This window comes from Saccostrea cucullata, unplaced genomic scaffold, assembly GCF_032062105.1.
Source record: "Saccostrea cucullata isolate Sc308-1 unplaced genomic scaffold, CSIRO_AGI_Scuc_v1 ctg3557, whole genome shotgun sequence".
NCBI lineage: Eukaryota > Metazoa > Mollusca > Bivalvia > Ostreida > Ostreidae > Saccostrea > Saccostrea cuccullata.
In genome coordinates this window covers 1-13,165 of record NW_026930106.1, presented here as the reverse complement: position 1 = coordinate 13,165, position 13,165 = coordinate 1, and the positions used below count along the sequence as shown (strand labels likewise).

General features: G+C 31.6%; 1 long non-coding RNA gene across 2 annotated transcripts; it reads right to left on the bottom strand.

Moving 5' to 3' along the window:
* Nucleotides 1-2,436: 2,436 nt before the first annotated feature.
* Nucleotides 2,437-7,668, bottom strand: LOC134282934 (uncharacterized). Of its 2 annotated transcripts, none has more exons than XR_009995388.1 (3): nucleotides 7,597-7,668; nucleotides 3,108-3,179; nucleotides 2,437-2,908 (listed from the first exon to the last, which is right to left on the bottom strand). It is a non-coding gene; the product is annotated as an uncharacterized LOC134282934 (long non-coding RNA). The 2 variants fall into 2 exon arrangements; XR_009995389.1 differs by lacking the exon at nucleotides 7,597-7,668 and adding an exon at nucleotides 3,880-3,951.
* Nucleotides 7,669-13,165: the final 5,497 nt, after the last annotated feature.

Below are 13,165 nucleotides of genomic sequence, written 5' to 3'. Positions count from 1 at the left end.
CATTTTTTTTTTTAATTTTATAAATACCAAATTTTAATATCCTCTACCATTCAATATTATTTTATTCCTTATGTTGTGTTCATATTTTTATAAATATATATTTACTTTGCTGTACACCACTTTAGATTGATTGATTTTTAAATAAATATAATTATATATTAGGCCTTTTATAAATATTTGATACTATTACCACAAATAATAATGGTCTGGGGGTTATTATCTTCTTTTGATATTGTTTAATCAAAACAATTATAACACAACACTATTGCTTTGAATAAAGTATTGTACAAATGAAATCTTACCTGAAGAGTAACTAATCCCCTGGAGGTGAATAAGTTTTTTTTTTCTTAACAAGAAAAAGTCACGATTAAAAAGATAATGAATCGAGCCGGAGCGCATTTTTGACGAAGAATTTGAAAAACCATAGTCAATTAATAAAGTCATTTTATTCCTATTATAAAGGTTTTTTTCCTGTTTGATCTATCAATTCTATTTGAAAAAAAGACCGGTTTCCATAAATCGTCTGAGGTGATTGATTGATAAAGGAACTCTCTCTCTCTCTCTCTCTCTCTCTCTCTCTCTCTCTCTCTCTCTCTCTCTTCGCTTTTAAATAGCTTTCGTGATTTCCATTTTAATAAAGATTTTCTTTTTCATTCTTACCTGAAGGAGAAAATGGCATTCTCATGAGTTTCTTTCCAGCATTTAATCTTTCAGTCTCTAGCATTAATAAATATCGAAAAACACCGTACATTTAACTACTTCCACTTGGTCAAAATCCGCGGATTAACCTTTTCAGTTTAGTATACACAATTCTGCGCATTTTCGTGCAGCAAATGAAGTTCATTATGGTGATAAAAGTCAGTCATATGCTGAAATATGTGGAAATAACGAACAGTATTCGAACAGACATTATTTTTTTTTAACTATCATAAAATGTAATGTTTAGTCAAACAGTCGATACCATATATTGTGTATCACTCAATTTCCATTGACAGTCAACGTCATCAAAGAGACTAAAAATAGGAACAGAAATAAGTCTGTTTCGAATTGGATCGGGTAAGCTCGACTCCATGTGAGATAGATTAAACAGACATAATTTTGCATACTGCTTGATAAACCTTATTCACTTATTGCTATATTTCATTTTTATCTCTATTTCACCAAAATAGATGAAATAATGAAATGAAATAAAATAAAATAAAAACAATTAAGTAAATAAAAATCGCTCGCTCATGTGTAACTTAAAACTTTTATTTAATTAAATAATTCATGTTTTTTTTTCTTTTTGTTTAAATTTGGATTCATTATGTAATGTGAACATATACTGTAAACGTATTATATTTGGATTTGTATTCTTTTTAGCGCCTTTGGCGGAAAGAAACTTCCGCTAATTCAAGTACAAAGCTAATTGTCTTGCATATTTACTAAAAAATAAAAACAATAAGAAATGCGCTAAATCAAATCCACGCTAACTTGTTCAAAAATCAGTTTACGCCAAATATCGTACACGCCTAATATAATACATTTACAGTAACTGATCATATTTGTTTGAATATATAATTGTAAGGGATCACATTTTTTCCTTATAATTCTTTGTATTTCCTTACGAACGATGAACTTTATCAGAAATAAACATGTACAACATCGTTGATCTAGCAAATAAAAAAAGGTTTTTATATGGTTGAACAAATAAAAAATTCTGCGATACCTTTTTAGATTCTTTCTTGATGAACAAATTTATATGATAACCAAAGTTTTTGATTTAAATTAAGCCACCAACAAACCTCCACTTTTTCATAGTATACTATTTTTCAAATTTAAGGAATAACATGTGCTTGAAAACTTAACGCACTGCGCAAGTAAGTATCTGCAATGTACAAGCAATTATTAATTCGGGAACGGATCCAGAAGTTTATATAGATACACCTGTTGGATGAAATTCTCTAAAACTTGTTTAAAAATAAGGTAATGGTCAAAATTATTTACCAAGTTTAAAAACTCACGAATATCAGCGTTTGTTCTTTCTCAAAGCAATTCGCAAAATAAAGCAATCAGACGCTTTGTTATGTTCTTGTAAAAACCCGATTGAACGTCGGTCATAAATCAAGTTAAAGGAGTTCCAATTACAATTTATTTTAATTTTGAATTTTAAAATTTTAAATTTTGTTAAATTAAGTGCTGGAAATCAATTGCTCAATCCCCTTTATTAAATTTCAGTCTAAGGTCCATTCTTGTAAGCTATAGAATGCCTTTTGTAGTTTTGCGAAGTATACCAGGCCTTCAGTAATCATCAATATCAGCCCGGAAGCTCAAACCAACAATAACTATTGACAAGAAAATTATTTTCAATATAAGCAATAATAAGAGACCCCTTTACAGAATTTCATTGAGGAAGACCCTTCTCCAGCAATTTTCATAGCTAATCGCACTTTGTCCCCCTGCTTGGTAACAGCAAGAGCAATCTTACCTTGCAGAATGAATATGAAGCTTAGTTTAGCTCCTACTTCTGTAGATAATCATTCATACATAAAAAATAAACGTATTAACAAATAAAGATAAGTTAAGTAGGTGAGATGTAGGCGTTTAAATAATGCATAAGTTTTTTTTCGCTTTTCGCCTCTAAACATAGATAATGCCTAGGAGTGATTTTAAGTTCAGACAATTCAGTGTTTTTTATTGAATAAAAATAATCATTTTACCAGACGTTTCTCGCACTGGTGTTGTTGCTGTAGTGACGTCACAATTCATGTCCTCTGAGGAGAGATCCCGTAACAATACTCCTGTCAGATTACTCGGAGTTGAACATTTCGGTTCTATGTCATTCTTCAATGTTAAGTTCCTTTATTTGGAAAATCTGACAAAATCGGCTAAGATGCAGTCACAGTGCAGAGGATTCCTTTCCACTGACCTTTAACAAATAAATCTATCATATTTTTAATGTGTGATATCTCTTTTAATTCTGATATATAGATAAAACAATAAAAATTCTGTATATCAAATCTTAAAATAATATTTCATAATCAACTAAGACAAAAATACATGTTTAAGCTATATAAAGCATTTTCAACATTACAAAAATCGAATTATCTAAAAAATACTATACTTACAGCGTCTTTAATTTTGGAAGTCCCAGGAACATGTCTTTGTTTAATGTAGTTATGTTATTGCTAAAGATGTACCTACAAAGTAACACATACATTTTTAAAGCTGATGATCCACGTTCACTATTCATGAAATAATGTTGAATGAAATTTACATGAGTGAAAAACAGATGTGAGTGAACACCTGGTTTCCCAAACATAAATGGGCCCACAAAGGGTTCATTCTATTTCGTACACAACATGAGAAGATTTCCAGTTCAGTTTTGCAAAGAAGTTGTAAGATTACTTGTAAACGAAAAGTTTGTTATCAAAACCTCACAGGTTTCACAGTTTTTAACAGAATATTTTGAAATAAAACAGATTGGATCGAAAAAAGAATCTTCAAATATAAGGCAGATGGTGTTAACCTCTCTTAACTTATTCGATATTCAAGAGAATGCTCTTGGCATGGTCCATTTCTTAATCGAGATATTGTAGTGAACAGGTAAATTGATGTTACAGCGATTTCAGCAAGCTCGTTTGAAGTCAGCATTTTGTAAATTTTAGGGTTGTTATAGACACCTTATTAGCTAATAAAGTTGTATTTTCTCTTACATGTTTCAAATCAATGGTTAGGCCTTCGTTTTCATACTAAAGATTCTCTGACAACGGAATATTCCGTCTACCTGATTAATAATAAATCTAACAATGGGTGTGACCGGTCTACAGGCGTTGCTAACTCCTCCAAAAATACATGTAATTCTTTGTTTTTATTTTTAAGCTCAATCATTATACTTACAGTTCCTCTAAATTTGGCAATTCTTTAAAGACATTGTTTGGTATTGCGGATATCTGGTTTCGGTGCAGATATCTAAAATCAAGTTTGAAGATTGAAAATAATATAGAACAATCAGGATTCAATTGGATATCATAAGTATACGAATTCCTCACTTTACACACGGAATGTTAATAGAATAAACATTATCATTTTGATAAATAATTAATAAGATTACGCATAGAATAAATACATTCATTATATTATAGCTAAGATATAGTGTATAATAAGAAAAAAAACTACTAAAAATCTAGAGAATTTTAACGTTTAACATCTTGGCGTTTTATTGAAAGCTGATATGAGTATGCCCGAAACATTCCGAATACGAGCGTTCAATATCTAACGTTCCTTTGTAAGCCAAATGTCGTCTGGTCAACCTCTCAAAAGCAAATTTATGATAGGTACTGGCAGCTAGGTAAGATGTGTTAATTTTCACACAAATTTGAACTATTAACTAATAATTTATTAAGTATTAGCCTCAATAATACCGATACTGAAAATTCTTATAATTTTAATATATCTTTCCACCATAGCCTTTTTAAAATAAACTTGGACTTTAATCGACACCTGATATTCTTGTTTCATCAACTTTTTTGTCCATAAATTTCCACTTGTATTAGAAATTACCCTTACGTAGACATTGCTCTTGCGTATTGAATCGACTGAGATATATAAACCCCGTATGCAGGTAATGAAGGTATATTCCTGCATTAGTAAGGGAAGTTGACGATTGGAAAGATAAATTCATCTCATTTATCATTAAGCTTGGTTGTTAGATTACCAAAGTGAGCTTGAAATAAAAGATACCACGGAGTCTTACACATCTCTTTCATATTTGGATATCTTATTAGAGAAGAAAGTAAATGGTAATCTAAAAACTAAGCTCTCTTATAAATGTGATGATTTTTACTTTTCTATCGTCAACTTCCCCTACATATGCACATATATACCTTCATCACCTGTATACAGGGTTTATATCTCTCAGTTTTTTCGAAACACTAGAGCATGATCTATGTATGAACAATTTCTACAACGAGGTAAGTTATTGACAAACATCATATCCATATCCATATTATAGAAAAATACAGGGTCAGATTTGTGTTAAAACCGTTCCTTAGCTTGTTCTTTTACATGTTCTTAGTTTATTAATATTCATGACGCCACAACAAGATACGCAAAACGTGAATAAATAAATCTTTTAAGCAATAAAAAAAATTCTTTAGCCAGAAGTATGTCAGTTCTTCCTAGTATCTGAGATATTCGGACATACTTACAGTATATTAAAACAAGTACACAAATAAAATATCATACTGATTATTAATTAAAGACTATACTCAAGTTTTACGTAAAATAATTAAACGTACACAGCAACATACTGAGTAAAGCTTATTGATACTTACAATTTGCTTAAATTGTATAAGCCGTCAAAAGAATCATCCTGTATTGATGTGATTTTGTTTTCCAAAAGAGATCTACCAAAAATATATTGTTTTCTTAATGCAGATGCCTGAATGTACACATAAATAGTAACATTACAACAAAACATTATGATAATCATGATGTTTGATATAAGAAGGAGCACACAGCGGTTTTGTCCGGTCTACAGGGGGTGGCCATTCCGTCATGGCGCTTGATACCACCTCTTATGTTTAAGGAGTCCTTATTTTCTCTGTTCCTGATCTGAACTTTTTTAAAAGGTCTTTTGAGCTTGAATACTCTTTGTTAACTCTTTATATTTCATGGTGCATCTTTTCTAACATTCATTGACAAAATGATATTTTCAGGTTATTTAAAATGCTTGTATTGAATCTACTGGTCCAAGTTCATCCCTACTTATGTGTTCGGAACCTTTTATTTTTCTGTATTCTGCAAATTATTAAACCCAAGGAGTTCAGAGTAGCTCTGTCAGTGGCTCTGGCGAGAGTTAGCGAGACTTCAGCGAGATAGGGTATATTATTCACGGAAATGTGGCTAGGAAGTGACTAGCACCTGGAGACATGGTAAACAGAAAAGTTATGTTGCGTTTTAGTTTTCACCACCCTATAATCATTCTGGAGAAATTAATGCACTTCAATCGATCTCTCTTGAATTCATTTAAGTTCAAATAATAAGTAACCTCTTTGATACAATTTTCTGACGTCATGAATTAATATTTCTTTTAGGACAAATATTTTGCATTGGAACGGAAACTATACTGCATTATGGGTTACTATACGAATACTACAAGAATTTTACGCTTGATAAATTCCTTTATTGTACTATCGGTGAATACAATTGTCAGGTGGATTCCCTGGCCAACAAACATGATCACGAGTATAGTTATGTAAACAATGTTTTGTCCATTTAAATGCATACGAGATGCTGTTCGTTTTCCTTACCCTTGAAGTGCTGGTGTTCTGGTCTTGACACTAACTACGTATCCATATATTTAAACATATTTTTCTCTAGTTAACAACAAATTAACATCGCCCGTGATATTTCTCAGTTTCTAATGTTTGCATATTGTTCCTAAGAACATTTTTTTTTAATTTTGCACTCCATTGACATGATCATGGATTGACCTGAACCACGGGTTCGAAGTAACATGTAAACATGTATTTGGCGCAAACGTATTCAATCAAGAATTGGTCAGTTGCTCGTGGTAAGATCCTCTGTGCGCATTAATAGCAATAGCCATATAAGGCAAGCAAAGGTTTTCCAGTGTCGATAATATTACACCTTTTTTAACCAGCGTATCTGTCACTAGTGAGCTACAATTTTTGCAGTAAACTATGATAAGATTGTTAATTGTTTTTTAACACATCCCCCCTTTAAGCCACCCATTTCCGTTGAAATCATGAAAGTCTTTTAGAAAGGCGTGGAAACACATTTTTCACAGGACATGTTTTCTGAAGAAACAGACTATAGCACTTTCCTGTATACTGCCAATTTAATCTATTAAACCGGTGCTACCCTATAACCTCTGCATAGGCCCACCTTAACCACGTGTCTTGAATTTAAATTGCAATAACATTAGTAAGGGTGACATTGTTAATTTGAAATTAATGCGTCGATATTTTTTTTCTTAAAGTGAACACTTCGTTTCCCCAACATAATTGGGCCCACCAAGAGTTCATTCTATTTTGTAGACAACATTAGAAGATTTCCAGTTAAGTTTTGGTATAGGAGTTGTAAGATTACTAGTAAACGAAAAGTTTGTTATCAAATCCTCACAGGTTTCACAGTTTTTGACAGAACATTTTGAAATCAAACAGATGGGATCGGAAAATGAATCTTCAAATATAGGGCACATGGCGTTTACCTCTCTTAACTTACAAAATGTATTCGATATTCAAGAACGTATTATGTGTATGATCAATCTTTAAATCGAGATATTGTTGTGAACAGGTAAATTGATGTTACAGCGATTTCAGCAAGCTCGTTTGAAGTCGGCATTTTGTAAATTTTAGGGTTGTTATAGACACCTTATTAGCTAATAAAGTTGTATTTTCTCTTACGTGATTCAAATCAATGGTTAGGCCTTCGTTTTCATACTAAAGATTCTCTGACAACGGAATATTCCGTCTACCTGATTAATAATAAATCTAACAATGGGTGTGACCGGTCTACAGGCGTTGCTAACTCCTCCAAAAATACATGTAATTCTTTGTTTTTATTTTTAAGCTTAATCACTATACTTACAGTGTCTCTAAATTTGGCAATTCTTTAAACACATTGTTTGGTATTGCAGATATCTGGTTTCGGTACAAAAATCTAAAATCAAGTTTGAAGACTGAAATAATATACAACAATCAAGATTCAATTGGGTATCATAGGTATACGAATTCCTCACCTGACACACGGAATTTTAATAGAATGCACATTTTCATTTTGATAAATAATTAATGCGATTACACATAGAATAAATATATTCATTTTATAGCTAATTAATAGTCTTTAATAAAAAAAACTACTAAAAATCTAGAGTATTTTAGCGTTCAATATCTTGGCGTTTAATTGAATGCTGATATGAGTATGCCCGAAACATTCCGAATACGAGCGTTCAATATCGAACGCCCCCTTTTTTTGTAAGTAAAAATGTCTTCTGGTCAACCTCTAAATTTAAGATAGGTAATGTCAGCTTGGTTAGATAAGTTTATTTTCACACCAATTTGAAACTATGTATTAATAATCTAGTAAGAATTAACCTCAATAATACCTTAATGAGCAGATCGTAACGCTGCGTAGTGTCATTGGAATGATGTAATATTGAGCATTTATAGGTCAGACGTTAATTAAGAAACCGATACTGAAAATTCTTATTAATTTTTAGTTGTCATTTGTTTTCTATTTCTTATGAAATAATACATCTTTCCACAATAGCCTTTTTTTAAATATTCTTAGACTTTAATCGACACCTGATACATGTATTCTTGTTTCATCAACAGGTTTGTCCATAAATTTCCACTTGTTTTAGAAATTTCCTTACGTAGACCATGCTTTTGTGTATCGAATCGACTGAGATATATAAACCCCGTATGCAGGTGATGAAGGTATATTGCTGCATTAGTAAGGGAAGTGGACGATTGGAAAGTTAAATTCATCACTTTTATCATTAAGCTTGTTTGTTAGATTACCCCAGTGAGCTTGAAATAAAAGATACCACTGAGTCTGACACATCTGTTTCATATTTGGTTATTTTACTACAGAAGAAAGTTATAATGGTACTCTAAAAATCAAGCTTTCTGATAAATTTGATGATTTTTACTTTTCAATCGTCAACTTCCCCTACATATGCACTTGTATACCTTCATCACCTGAATACAGGGTTTATATCTCTCAGTTTATTCGATACACTAGAGCATGATCTATGTATGAACAATTTCTACAACGAGGTAAGTTATTGACAAACAAGTTGGTTAAACAAGAATATCAGCAGTCTCATTTAAAGTTTTCATTCAGTGAGTTTTATGGTCGATACAATGACCTTCTCAGCAAATATATTTAAGTCAAATCCTGACTGAGGTTTTTCATACTAATTGTTAGACCACTATTCACTCATTTAATTGCTTATATGGAAGTCTTTTTTGCTATTATTATCCCGATCATGACAAGGTGCACACGGCCGGTGTGACCAGTCGGCAGGAGATGTTCACTCCTCCATGGCACCTTATCCCACCTCTGACGTTTTTAAGGTCCGTGTTTGCTCTGCCACAAATTTGCATTTTTTAATGGACTTTTGAGCTTGAATACTGTTTGATAGGCACATCAAAAAATATATATCAAATAATGAAATCTTTTTATCGACGCTTAGTTTTCTTGTATAATTTCATTTAAAAAATAATACAATGTTGTCATATCTAAGTTAAGGAATATCATTATATTTATTTACATAATGCTTCAAACGCAGCATAAATTTACGTAAAAATTATGTTTAAAGAAACAATAATTATCGTTTGAATAGTGAAAAGAAATCCGCAGTTTTGAACGAAGGAATCTGAAAACTGCAGTAAAAACACGGGTCTTAGCGTCTATGTAATTGGATCCGCTTGAGAACAATAGTCGTTTAACACGTGCCGTTAACTGAAATCATTGGGGGCGGGGGGATTTACAATGTGAATATTTATCAATTATTAAATTTTTCTATTTAGAAAGATCATATTTTAATAGATAATTAGTAATCAAACACGGACCATTAAAAATAATTAATACATAATAAAACAAGTAACTATGAAAAGGAATGCAATATTTCATGATAGACAAAAAAATATACACAATCTTCAATACATCTTTGAATCAAGACACATTTATCAAGATACAGTGTACTATACTCTTAAGTTGGAACTAAAGGTTTTTTTTAAAGGATTTTTGCATTTCCAAAAAATAGTTGCATACCATTTACAAGTTATCGCGATGTAATTTCATTACATGACAAAGTCTTGGATTTGTCCACTTTATGTAAAAAAAAGATGCCTGCAGATTTCTCTAATTTGAGAGATATATTTGTCATTTAGCTTTATAATCAAAAATATATAAATTGATTATAGGTATTAAGAGTATTTTGACATGATTTAAAATTAAATTCCATGAATTTCAAAATACTTGATTTACTACAATTTCTATTAAAGCTGTAAAGTACGCGAAAAAAGTAACACTAAATTGATTATGACGTCATAATGGACCTAGCACAGGCTAAAAACATGATGTCATACGACGAAGGTTCTACGTTACTGGCAATACGTTACGTTACGGACTGGCAATAATGTGAGTGGGCATTGCTTTCGAACATTTCCACTCTGAATTTTCTGGATTATAGATTAAACATTTTTCAAAATTACCCCAAAAAATTGCCGCTTTTCGTAAGTTATAAGAATAAAATTAAAATTTGTGGAAGTTCAAGGATGTGTCAATCAAACATACCAATTAAAACAGGCACTGAATTGCTTAAATTTTGAAAAATTATTCAAAAACTAATTTATGTACAATTGCCAATGCCAATTTATTTTGACATAATAACTAATTTATGGAACTTCTCGTTTATTAACATTTCCGTGTACTATTGTAATTCCAACTCACATTTATTGCACTATCGCAGTATTTCAAGAAACCGCCTTCACTCTCCATTCTCATAAACAACAAGACATTTAGGTATGTTGCAATTTGCCACTAATGTGACTTTAATTAGAGAATATACTAGTAATTAATTATGAAATAATTGATCTTGAGATCCATAAAATTATCAATAAACAACTTATTATCTGTATCAAAATTTACAACAGAATGAAACCGAATTATGAATATGATTAATATGTAAACCGTGATTACATAATACATGGCGTAATTGACTACATAATATATTGTAAGCTTCCTCGGCACCCTGTCAAATGCCAATCAGCTCACAATGTTTCCATCCCGTGTAAATTCATTTAACTTTTATCAGGACTACTCATGACATCCGTCCACATATAAAAAAAGGGGGGGGGACATCCTCCGCCCGTCGCATATATTTAAACACCCTTAATAATTTACTTCACATCCTTGTAAATCATAACCAAGTTCCATTTCTCGTTTCAAATATTTCATTTAATAAAGACTTCAATGTTCAATGAAATATAACAAAACAGTCAGTACATCTATGAGTATATAAAGTCCTAGCTAAACATCTCTGGCCTAATAAAATACAGTGGACTGCGGTGTCTGTGCGGTGGAGAAATTATACGCTACTTAATTTGTATTAGTTTACATTATTTTCTTATACCTAAGTCGCTATTAATGTACAGTCAGTAATGTTGATGACGTAATATGATCTGATCGTTACGATCTTCGTGATGAAACTGGCGTTCTCTGCTCGTATATATAACCTTCTATAAATGATCACGTGATTACATCAACCAATGAATAATTGTCTTTTCTGCAGCCTCTCAGAACTACTTTACATACATTTTGTGTAAAACAAAGAAAATAACATCGCTCAAAATGTCCTCTCTACATGTAAAGTAGGAGCTATAAATTCTATTCGATATACATAATAAAACAAGTTCAACAAACAATCTGTAATAAAACGGACACACACAATCCATGGCGTAGTAATACCGAACAATAATGCAAACACACAAGTATTACGCTACACATTCAAGTTCCAAAACATTTCGTCAAATAAAGCATAATTTAACGACAATACTGCAATAAAATAACATTTAAGCATCAATTATAAATATCAGAAGACACGGACAGTGTTATTTCGATCTTATCAATTGTAAAACGACAATGTTTATGTCACATGACTACAGTGCAGGGAAATAATTTTGTTACAGCATCAATGCTGATTTTGGTGCTTCCTATGCTTGCTGATTTTGATGCTTCCTTTGCTTGCTGATTTTGATGCTAGTTATCCTTATCCTGATCCTGGTTTGATCCTTATTCTGATGCTAGTTTGAAACTAGGTCAATGCTAGTAATGCTACCGGAGGTAGGATTATCCTGCCGGAAGTGGATAATTCAAAAACAGCATCGCTATTTTAAGCCATTAAAAATAATATTTGGGGTAATTTTTATTTGTAATTTGTATTAAATGACTTTCCTTTATCTGTTTTCACTTTGGTCAATGCTAGTTCTATCCTTTGCTTGCTGATGCTGATCCAAGTAATGCTGTATTTTTAAATGCTGATGCTGATGCTAGTTCTATCCTGATCCTACTTATGCTGATCCTGATGCTGGTTTATGTTACAAAATTAGTTCCCTGCACTGTATTTCCTTCGTAAGAAAGATGGCAGGCGCCCAATTTACAACACATGTGATAATGCTGAAATAAGTAAGTAAATTACAGTCGCAATATGGTAGATAATGATGAAAAACTGACATACAACATCTTAGTATCACTGTCCCTTACTGTCTGTTCAACAATATCTCACTAGATCGTCTAGTAACACAAAAACAGCATTTGTTTACATAACAATGTCGAAGTGCAATGTGTATTGCATCAATAATCCAGGTAAACAATAAGATAATAAAATAACATGAACAATAAAACATTTCTTATCAATTTACAACTGGATGCTACTTTACATCACTTAAAAACACTCCACCATCAGCCTGTGATTAATCAATATGCAAAATTCTAAAGTCCAACCCCCATGCATATTACAATATCAAACGTTCTTGTGGTCTGAAACCGCCATGTACTTGATTAAATTTATACTTTAAATTAAATTTAATCAAGTTCAGACCCCCAAGAAAAAAAGAAGCAAAACACTAGGGCAAAGTACAGTTATACCTGAAAATTAAAAAGAAATAATTGTACATATTAGTCAGCAGAGATAAACATATGCCCTGCTTGTGCTTTTAAATGTTTGTATTATATTTCTACACATATGAACAGAGAGGAATAAACATATGTCCTATCATGTACAACTAAGATGAAAAAGTCAAAGTCAGAGATAGACATATGCCCTGCTTGTCATTTTAAATGTTTGTATTATATTTCTACACATATGAACAGAGAGGAATAAACATATGTCCTATCATGTACAACTAAGATTAAAAAAGTCCAAGTCAGAGATAAACATATGCCCTGCTTGTCCTTTTAAATGTTTGTATTTTATTTCTACACAAATGAACAGATAGGAATAGACATATGTCCTATCATATAAAACTAAGATAAAAAAGTCCAAGTCAGAGATAGAAATATGCCCTGCTTGTCTTTCACAGAAGTAATTAAGTCTACTCATGTCAGTTCATTAGTAGAACTACTGCTACCGAGGGAATAAATATGC